Source organism: Culex pipiens, chromosome 1 (genome assembly GCF_016801865.2).
Source record: "Culex pipiens pallens isolate TS chromosome 1, TS_CPP_V2, whole genome shotgun sequence".
Lineage (NCBI taxonomy): Eukaryota > Metazoa > Arthropoda > Insecta > Diptera > Culicidae > Culex > Culex pipiens.
The window spans coordinates 85,293,769-85,305,430 of record NC_068937.1 but is presented as its reverse complement, the minus strand read 5'-3'; positions in this window follow the sequence as shown (position 1 = coordinate 85,305,430).

Below are 11,662 nucleotides of genomic sequence, written 5' to 3'. Positions count from 1 at the left end.
TCGGATTTTTTTTTGTATGAGAAACTTAAATTTTGACCGAGCCACGTAGCCTAGTGGTAACGCTCCCGCCTAGTAAGCGGTAGATCGGGGTTCAAATCCCGGCTCGGACCAACACAACTGGTGATCGTTTCTCTTCTGGATTCGATTACTTAATAAAGGGAAGGTAGTGTATCGTCACAAACTGGACCTTATCACGACACCTTAGGAAGGCGACCTATGGAATGTTAACATTCACCTTAACATGTTAACATTAAGTTGAGAATGAAACTGCCACTGAATCCGCTTTGTAAATGCCGGCCCCGATACTCTTCAAGGGTGTTCCCCTCAGGAACTGAGAAAGAAACTTAAATTTTGGAGAAAAAATCTGTTTAAATGTATTTGATACGTTTCTTTCATTTTTAGCTGAAATAATAATATTTTACTAATAATTTGATTGTTTTTCGAAAAAATATTTTTTTTGTAGATAAATGGATTATTTTTTATAATATCGCTATATTTTGTATGAAATTTTTTTTAAACATTTTTTATCAGTTTTAAGTACTTTTATGCATCAATATCCCAATAAAATATGTTTTTTGCAGCAATTCGTAATTTGTTCCATTCTTAAATTCCATTTGGTACACTTGCCCCACATAAACAAGGTTTTTTAAAAGCTTTCAACAAAAACAACGAAATGATAAAACATACTTTACAATAGGTGCAAATCATTGGTAGGGACACTACTGATCCAGGAAAAATTGCATTTTGATAAAATGAGCCTTAAAATGAACCCTAAGCCTTATTTGTACTTTCCAAATATCATAAGAAAACATAGGTTTAAAAAAAACTTCATTTAATCTTATGCCTCGCGGCGTTTACGTTGTTTTGGCGGTTGTGTGGTAGTAGAATCAATAAATTAAATTGCTAGCAACAATTTCTCATACTGGAAACATCAAAATTGTAAAAAATACGGCCATACGAGCGATTGTTCCTCTTGCCTCGAGTTGTAATTATTTAAATTAAAAAAATCAAATATTTTGCATCTCTAAAAAATATCTTTACTGTCATCTGGGGCGAATCGGGACTACAGTATGAATAGGGACAGCAGTTTTTAGAGCACTTAAAAGCTTGACATTTGGTTATATCCGAAACTATTAAAAAATATCCAAATATTGTACAGTAACAAGGCTAAAACAGCTGTTCCAATTCGCCCCATGTGTCCCGTTTCGCCCCAGATGACGGTACTGCTTTTTTGAACATTGAACATTTTAACCTTTTAAACAACACCACAAAAGTGTTCTGTTTCACAAGTTTGAAGAAGGTCTTGATCTTGAAATTGAAATAGAAAAATTTAGAAAAAAAAAATCACTTTATCACACTTTTTTTTTGTAACATTGAAAATGAGATCCATACTTAACCGGCTCCGTGGCTTAATGGTTACGGCTTCTGCCTCACAAGCAGAAGGTTCAGGGATCAAATCCCGGTCGGTACCTTTGAATCAGGAATTTTGAACTTTGAATATGAACAAAAACGAAAAAAGAATCAGGTGGGTTTTGAACTCTCACACCTTTGGATTGATGGTCTGGGACGCTAAGCAGTAGGTCATCAGAAGGTTTACACTCTAGCAGTGAATTGATCCGTAGTGTTGAAACATGTTATCTTCTCATATTAAATACGCGCTGGTCCTTGATTTGCCTGAGGGGATCGGAAGTCTAAATATAGATCGAGTTTCCTTCAGATGCTTGCTTCTATGTTTAGGCGGGGCCGAACAATGCCCAGCGACCTCGGAATTGGACCGCAAGGAGCTCTGTCATTCTGAAACGGGTCGTTGGAAGCAGCGCGAGGGCTATCACCACCTAATACCCGGGACTGAGATAAGTTGTATCAGCATTCGGCATATACAAAGTCTGATACAACATATACTTTCCCATAATATCGCTACCGGTTAGCGGGTATTGGATTGGACCACACACACACACACACACACACACACATTGAAAATGAGATCCATACTTTCCAAGAAAATATCAATAAAAAAAATATGTACCTTATTGGGTAACATTACATACAATAAAAACATTTTTTCCTAAGTTTAATTTTTGGCAAAACAAAAAGACAGGTTGAAAAATAATGTTAAATAAATAATGAAAGTTTAGAATCTTTTACCAACCTATTGAATTTTTTTAAGAGATGGTAGTTTCTTTCTTTCTTTTACAGATATGAGAGAAAAATTTAAAGAAAAAAAATGAACAAAAATCTAAAAAACGGTACACTTTATTTAAATTAATAAAATTTCTTATCGAATGCAAGCGATTTTTCTCATTTAAATATTTGCTATGTGTTTTGTCGATTTGCCTTCCTCACTGAGGTAAGGCTATGATCCTGCTCTGAAAATGAACTTTTGATTAAAAGCTCCTAGACCCACCTTCATGTATACATATCAACTCAGAATCGAAAACTGAACAAATGTCTGTGTGTGTGTATGTGTGTGTGTATGTGTGTGTGTATGTATGTATGTGACCAAAATTCTCACTGAGTTTTCTCAGCACTGGCTGAACCGATTTTGATCGAACCAGTTGCATTCGACTTGGTTTAGGGTCCCATACATCGCTATTGAATTGTTTGAAGTTTCGATAAGTAGTTTAAAAGTTGTGTATAAAAATGTGTTTTCACAAATATCCGGATCTCAATTATATGCATGTAAACGATGTCCGGATCCATCATCCGACCCATCGTTGGTTAGGTAATTGAAAGGGCTTTCCAATGAGTCCATAACATTGATGATCTGGCAGCCCTGTCTCGAGTTATGACCACTTAAGTTATATTTATGTACTTTTTTGAAGCCGGAACTCACTTAAATGTGTGTAAACGATGTCCGGATCCATCATCCGACCCATCGTTGGTTAGGTAATTGAAAGGGCTTTCCAATGAGTCCAAAACATTGATGATCTGGCAACCCTGTCTCGAGTTATGACCACTTAAGTTATATTTATGTACTTTTTTGAAGCCGGATCTCACTTAAATGTGTGTAAACGATGTCCGGATCCATCATCCGACCCATCGTTGGTTAGGTAATTGAAAGGGCTTTCCAATGAGTCGAAAACATTGATGATCTGGCAACCCTGTCTCGAGTTATGACCACTTAAGTGATATTTATGTACTTTTTTGAAGCCGGATCTCACTTAAATGTATGTAAACTATGTCCGGATCCATCATCCGACCCATCGTTGGTTAGGTAATTGAAAGGACTTTCCAATGAGTCCAAAACATTGATGATCTGGCAACCCTGTCTCGAGTTGTTACCACATAAGTTATATCTGTGTTCTTTTTTTCTGGATCTAAAAAAATGCTGAAATGTGTGTCCAAACCACTCATATTACCCATTTTTGGTAAAAAGTGAGGAAGGCATCAACCACATAGGTGGATTAAGTTAGTTTTTTAAAAATCATAGCTTGGCCAACAATTCGAAAAAAAATTGTGGGAAAACCATATATTTTGTCTGGGATATTATTCAAATGTCCGCCATTACGGGGTTTGTCTTCCGGTACCCCCTGGACCGCTCAAGGTACCCCCAGGGGTACATGTACCCCAGGTTGAGAACCGCTGCCCCAAAGTACTGTCTACAGAATAATTTACAACAAAATTTGACTATTTTTACAATCAGATTGTTGCAGGATTGAGTCCGTAAATTTGATAATTTTGGAATAAGAAGACAACAACTTCCTTGGTTGCTGTGCACCCTTAAACAATTTTTTTGCCCTCTGAGCGAAAATAACTTGCCCACTGCTGGCACACATTTTAGAAGCTGTAATTGAACATGAAAGCACAAACAGCCTGTGGTAATGGTGCTAATATGCCAACCTTTATGCATCTTTGAACTTCTTCTTCTATTTTGAACACCAAAAGTTCAGATCGATCCGTTGAACACTTTGCTAAACGGATTACGCTAGTGTTTCATTTTTTCAACTTTGAAAGTTAGATTAATAGAATCCTAGATATCGTCGATTGAAAAATACGGGCCAGATGTTGAACACGTGACCCATTATACAAAAAGTTTCTGGCATTGATTTAACATTAAATTTTGGTGACGATCCATGAATAAATTGGACCGATTAGCAGGAACTCGAGTCACACTCTAATAGCATAGCATAGCATAGCATAACGGGTCTGCACCACGCTGTAGGGGGTGCCACAATGGTCAATTCAATATTTTTAGACAATTTGATTGCTGCCCGGTACAACCAAAAATATCTAAGAACGTAAATTTCCTCACTGTGCTCCAAGGCTACGCCCATACAGTCCCGTGGGGATTTGGCAGGGGATGTTTTTGTTGTTTACTAGTGGCAAAAGTGCAGGGAACCCATGCGACTTTTAAAAGTAAACGAAATATTTTTGGGAGGTTTGGAATGGGGGTTAGGGGAATTTCATCGGGCCGATGAAAATGGTTAAATGCGTAATGTATTAAATGTATTGGAAGTTTGTAAGTGTAAGTGTGCGTCTGTAGTGTATTATCTAATAAGCATATAGCATATAATAACAAATGATAAATATAATAAATATAATCAAGATGATTCCAAGAAGCTGTAAAAAATAGCAGTAATTTAAAATATAAATTCTTCAGATGGTTCCCATGCTGTAATAGAATGTTTCGTTAATTTAACCAGTTTGATCATATATGGTATGAGGAGATTGTATGTTTCAGGAAAGGAATGGGATATGGAATAATATCAACATTTAAATAAATCATGTAGTGAGTAGATAAATTTACATATTTTGAAAATAATTCCAGGATGCTGTAAAAAATAACAATAATTTAAAAACTTATACTCCAGATAAAACCACAAATAAAACAATAGAGACACAAAAATCCAACCACGTGGCTTCTCACCTTCCACAGAACTAACACTCGAGTCACACTCTAATATAATCATAATATGGATCCGAATGTGTTGTTAATGAAATCAATACACGGTAATCAAAGTTCATACGCCCTTTTTTTTGCAACGCTGACAGCGTTTAGCACCTACGCAGTTTTCCTTTCATGAAATCGCCCGCAACTGAAAATGATACAACTTGTGTTGGAGCTTATACAAGTTGCATGGAATTGTATCGAACGCTTCATGAAACGCATAAATGATGTGAAATAACGTCATGATTCGAAATCCGGACACTTAGTAGCATATCATTATCGTTATAGCTGACAAAAAATCATGTAATTAGTTGGAAATGAAGAAATCTCGAGTTTTTTTTGAAAAGGTCCTATAAACAAAATTTTCACTTTTTGCTTTTTGGGTGTTTTTGAATACCCCTGACTCAAGGCGGTTCTAAAAACACCCAAAAAGCAAAAATTGAAAATTTTGTTTATAGGACCTTTTCAAAAAAACTCGAGAAATATCATCTGGATGTAGTATTAACAGTCAGTTTTAAGAGAATGCATGCAAAATATGTCTTTTCCAACCATTTTTCATCAGAATTTGAAACTTAAAATGACTTGTTGTGCTTCCAATTCCGGACACTGATAAAAGCTGATTCGAAATCCGGACACTTTTGCTTCGAATTTCGGACACTCGTTTTTGCTAATGAATCGCACAAATTTGGACTGAAATGTTAGTGAATGGCATTCTTTAGGTCTCAAATCGATTTTTTTTATAAAAATTGCTAGAATTTAAGGAAATCAAAACCATAAATTTCTGCTTTGCCTTCCCGGTGCTTCGGACGCCTATGAAATATTTCACGTGAAATGTTTCGCATTTTTGGTAATCTTATAATTTTATTTTATTTAATTGTTTTGACATTAACTACAGCGTTCAAACAAACTTTAAATGAAAGTTGATGTTAGAATTCATCAAATTACACAGTTTTGACATTAATAATGCGAACTCATATCAACATAATTGATAAAACAAAATGAGGTGTCCGGGTTTCGAAGCGTCCGGGAATTCGAATCATGACGTTAATTCCCGTGGTTTTGATTTTACATGAATTTAAAATATTTTGATTTGATTAATCTTCTAATATGAAATATCCGTAAAGGATTTTTTTTGTTATTTTATTTACTGTGGGAAAATGTTGAAATTCAGTCACGATTATATTCATTTTTATCGGGACTATCCCAACATTTCGACATTAGCCAGCGAAAGACGCATATCTTCTTGTTACATAGTGTTTTGATTCCCAATCTTCATATTTTTATTTTTTTTTCACTTTGCATCCTTCTAAAACTCAGTTTAAAAAGTTAGTTTTCCGACACAATTATCTTTATTCTATATTGTTGCCTTTATCGCCATAATCTATGCACTTTCTTTTATATCTTTTCAGATTTCTCTTGCCAGGATCAACCAAACTCCTTGACAGGTGGAAACCAATGGAGTTTTACCGGATATTAAAAAAAAATATGAGTTATAGAGGTTCCATGATCGAAGGGGGGATTTCTCGAAATTAAATGCGCCGACGCGTTTAGTTAGACTGTCCAACAACGTTCTAATTTTATTGTAATCGAAAAGTCAGTTTGGATAACTGTTGTCGGCTTTCTTATGATTTCTTGACTTCAACTCCAGGTTCCAAAAGCCACACACTTTTTATTCTCGTAAATAAAAACAATTTTTAATGATAATACTCTCTATTTTTGGCGAATAGTAAATTGGTTCCACTTTGACAGTTCAAAATTGAGGCCGTTTTGCGGACCACTTTTCAGCACCTAGCTTAATATAACACAGTACATGGTAAACACAAAAAAAAGTTGCAACCGACGGGACTCAAACCCAGCATCAACAGTAAGGACTGGCGCCTTAGCCCGCTCGTCCATCAGACCGATAAGAAACGGAAAGAATGAACGCATATATGAGCTTGACAATTCGGTCAAGTAGGTTTCTCATACTGATGGGCTATATATTTCAGGGTGTAATATTACATAGAATTTCATTGCAAAATTTATTTTACACCCAGGCCTTTTACACTTAAATACTACATTTTTTTGCTGTGCAGGTAACCTTTTTTTTAGGTAACCTAACAATTTTAAAAATGTTTTCACGAGGTTTATGTATAGTAACATAACAATAAATGTTTTCAATATATTCGGCAAGGAACGCTAATTTAGTACATTATGATGGCTAAGACACTTGAAATTGATGATAATAAAACTAAGATAAGTTCTTCACTCGTTTGTCGGTGAAGATGAGCACTGTCATCAACGCGCGGTTTCGACTTACACGCTGACAGGTCGATTTCGCCGTTATAATTGGAAAGTATTTCCCGAGGCAAAGATGAATGCCCATTGCCCATTATCACATGTGAGTGCAACAGCCCAAATTGATAACGTCGTTCAAGCATTTCAAAAGTTTGATTTTGAATAAATCAAATGAATGATAGTGATCTGAAGCGTTTCGGTTTCGAAAGGTACTCATTTCGCCTAAATTTAAGATAACCGTTTGAAGATGATGAATTGGCCCGACTCTCTGGTTCCGACGGAGTTACCTCTTTGGTGTGCACCGTCTCGTGGCCGGATCTTATCTGATGGCAACCTACTCCTCTGCGCGCTTGTCAGGGCTAGATTACTTTGCAAACAAGTATGTATTACCTGCTTGATAGGTGATGAATTGACTTAATTGGCATCATTCACCGAAATTGACTGCGCGCAGTTGAGCGTCGTTTTTTGGGGCTGATAACTCTGAAGTGACGAGGTAAAAAGCGTATGTGCAATATATAAATACAGAATAAAAAATACAAAAATTAAAATAACAACCAATAATCCCAATATTTCAATGAAAAAAGTGTTCAAAGATGCGTTTAGTTGTTTTGCAATCATTAGTTTTGAAAAAAAGTAAGAAAAATTAAAACGAAAAAAACTTTATGCGGTACTGTACATCGCAAATTTTGAAAAACTTCAAAGATTTTTGAATAAACCCAAACGCAGAGGAAAGCATTTTATACTGATTTCAGCTGATTGCAATTGTATTTCCGTTGAAATTTCAAAGTTTAAAAAAAATGTCCCCTGATTTTTCGGCCCGTTATGAAGGGGGGGAGGGGGATAAAAACTTTGAAAAATATTTGTACCAGCCTTATTGAAGGAACCTTAACCCTACGGTACGGGTTATTAGCTCCTGTTTTTGGAACCGAATTGCTATTGCTATCTTTGCCTTTTTACTGTACAATATTTGCAGATTAACAAAAATAGTAAGGGGTGACCAAAGTATGGCCCGCGGGCCAAACGTGGCCCGCGAGGTGATATTTTGTGGCCCGCGGACCCATTTTGAATGATCATGTAAAATGACCCGTTGACCACTTATAAAGTTATTTTATACTTTTTCAAAATTAAGGTTTGTTTTAAACTTTTATATGCCAATCTTCTTTATTTTTTGTAAATAATAAAAACTTATGATTTATCAATATTTCGATCCCCATTTTAGGGTACAATTATTTTTTTCAAAATATTTTGTAATTAAAAAAATTTCACACGCTTCAATGTGAGTAAAACTAGTAAATATCGTCAAAATTTTCATAATTTTTTTTAGATATATTAATAAAAACGTTCAAGTTTAACTTAGGTAGAATTCTGTAATAGTTGCAAAAATGTAAGTTTTCTTTATTAATTTGCAAGTCATAATGACACTTTTATGAACTGACCCTCAAACATACATTGCACTTCCTTCAGGATTCGAACTCATTACAGTTAGATAACGAATCTGATTGACTACCAACTGATTTAGGCAGACAAAATGTGGAAATCGGAGGATCAAGTTTGTTGAAAATATTTTACAACGCTTTCGTCGATCAACCAACCCCTCCACCATTATTAAAAAAATTACTCAAAAACCAGGAGCAAAAATATATTTTCAAAAAACTTCAAAAAAAATGAAATTTAAGTTCAATCAGCTGAAATTTATTAAATATGCATTCCTTTGCATTTAGAATCATTTGAGCATGTTTGGGTTTATTTAAAAAAAATGAATTTTAGTGAATTTTCGATGAAATAAATAAATGTTTTTTCGCTAAAATGTTATTTTGTCGAATCTTTTTTTTTTTTGAAATTAATGATTGCAGTTTAACTATACGGAAACTTAAAACATTTTCTAACATTTTTTTCATTGAATTGTTGAAATTCTGGCTCTCAACGATTTTTCATTAGCCACACTAAAATTTAAAGATAACATTACTCCTTTAGATGAATTGTTCAACATGTAATGTCACCATTTTCGAAATATAAAAACAAAATTTAGTTTTTTTTTAAACACAAGTACATTCAGCTAAAAACTTTTTTTTTTAATACCTGAAACAATAAAATCAACGATACCGATAGAAAACCGTTATTTTGTGGTTTCATACATACCATACCAATCAGCTTAGAACACCATACGCGGTGCCCGTGCTGTATCAAGAAGGTTGTTCCATGTTGCTCGGTTCTGGGCTGCATCTCGCCAGTCTCCTAGGTTGCAGATCTTTCTTAGGTCCGCCTCGATCTGATTTCCCCATCGTGCACGCTGTGCTCCTGCTCTTCGGCCTGTGCCGCCATCGGGTCGCGCGCGGTCAAAGAGCATCCTGACTTCGTCCATCCTCGCGACATGGCCGGCCCACCTGAGCATCCCGATTCTCGCCAGGGTAACGATTGTCGGTTCTCCCAGCAGCGCGTGCAGTTCGTGGTTCATGCGCCATCGCCACTCGTTCAGAGCTGTACGTACTCCACCGTAGATCGTTCGCAGCACCTTCCGTTCGAAAACTCCAAGGGCTCGTTCGTCCTCTTGCCGCAGCGTCCAGGTCTCGTGGCCATAGAGGGCAACCGGTCTAATCAGTGTCTTGTACAGGGTCAGCTTCGTGGCGCGTTGCACTCGATCAGATGTCAAGGTTTTCCGTAATCCAAAGTAGGCGCGATTCGCGGAGTGGATACGAGTCCGGATCTCTAAGCTGGTGTCGTTGTCGGGGTCAACGTCCTTTGAGCCCCTCCCTTTCATGTACTTTGTTTTCGTCGTATTCATGGCCAATCCAATTCGTCTTGCTTGCGTCTTTAAGGCGGTGTTAACCCTTGTTTGTGCCCTTTGTGGTTTCTATTATTTTGAATTGATTTTTTTTTTCAAAATAAAAAATTAAATCTTTTAAATTAAAATAATGTAATTTATTTTTTTTAAACCTTTTTTTGTAAATTTGGCCCGCAAGCTCATTTAAGCTTCAAATTTGGCCCGGCCTCCAAAAACTTTGAGCACCTTTTAGAGCAATAAAGCATTGATTTTTTTCATTCGTACACTTTACATATAAAACTACTATACTATACTGCCCATGTTCGCATAAATGTCCCATATGCAAAAACAGCAAGCTGAGAAAAACGCTTTTTAAGTTTGTCCCATACATAAGGCTACGTGTTAAGTTTTCGCGAAAAAACTGGATTTCCTCCTGATTTCTAAAACAAAGTACTGGATGTTATAGGCTCTTTTGAAAGAACACACAATTTTGAACCAAACTGCATCAATAACTCAAAAACGATGAAAATGCATATGGGTAATTCTCCGCCAACTCACACAGCAGTTGCCCCGACCCCTTTTCGATTTGCGTGAAACTTTGTTCTAAGGGGTAACTTTTGTCCCTGATCACGAATCCGAGGTCCGTTTTTTGATATCTCGTGACGGAGGGGCGGTACGACCCCTTCCATTTTTGAACATGCGAAAAAAGAGGTGTTTTTCGATAATTTGCAGCCTGAAACGGTGATGAGATAGAAATTTGGTGTCAAAGGGACTTTTATGTAAAATTAGACGCCCGATTTGATGGCGTACTCAGAATTCCGAAAAAACGTATTTTTCATCGAAAAAAACACTAAAAAAGTTTTAAAAATTCTCCCATTTTCCGTTACTTGACTGTAAATTTTTTTGGAACATGTCATTTTATGGGAAATTTAATGTACTTTTTGAATCTACATTGACCCAGAAGGGTCATTTTTTCATTTAGAACAAAATTTTTCATTTTAAAATTTCGTGTTTTTTCTAACTTTCTTATAAACATCACGAGTTATCGCGAATTTACGAAAAAAAGTTTTGAAAAAGTTGGTCGTCATCGATCATGGCCGTTCATGGTCACCCGCGACAGACACGGACGACGAAACAAAGAGAAACGCAAAAAGTAACTTTTTCAAAACTTTTTTTCGTAAAATCGCGATAACTCGTGATGTTTATAAGAAAACCCCTTATGTCTGTATATCAAAATTTTTGTAATTGTCTGCTCTACAACTTTGTAGAACATTGTTACACTCTAAAAAATAACCCTGCAAAGTTAGAAAAAACACGAAATTTTAAAATGAAAAATTTTGTTCTAAATGAAAAAATGACCCTTCTGGTTCAATGTAGATTCGAAAAGTACATTAAATATCCCATAAAATGACATGTTCCAAAAAATTTTACAGTCGAGTAACGGAAAATGGGAGAATTTTCAAAACTTTTTTAGTGTTTTTTTCGATGAAAAATACGTTGTTTCGGAATTCTGAGTACGCCATCAAATCGGGCGTCTAATTTTACATAAAAGTCCCTCTGACACCAAATTTCTATCTCATCACCGTTTCAGTCTGCAAATTATTGAAAAACACCTCTTTTTTAGCATGTTCAAAAATGAAAGGGGTCGTACCGCCCCTCCGTCACGAGATATCAAAAAACGGACCTCGGATTCGTGATCAGGGACAAAAGTTACCCCTTAGGACAAAGTTTCACGC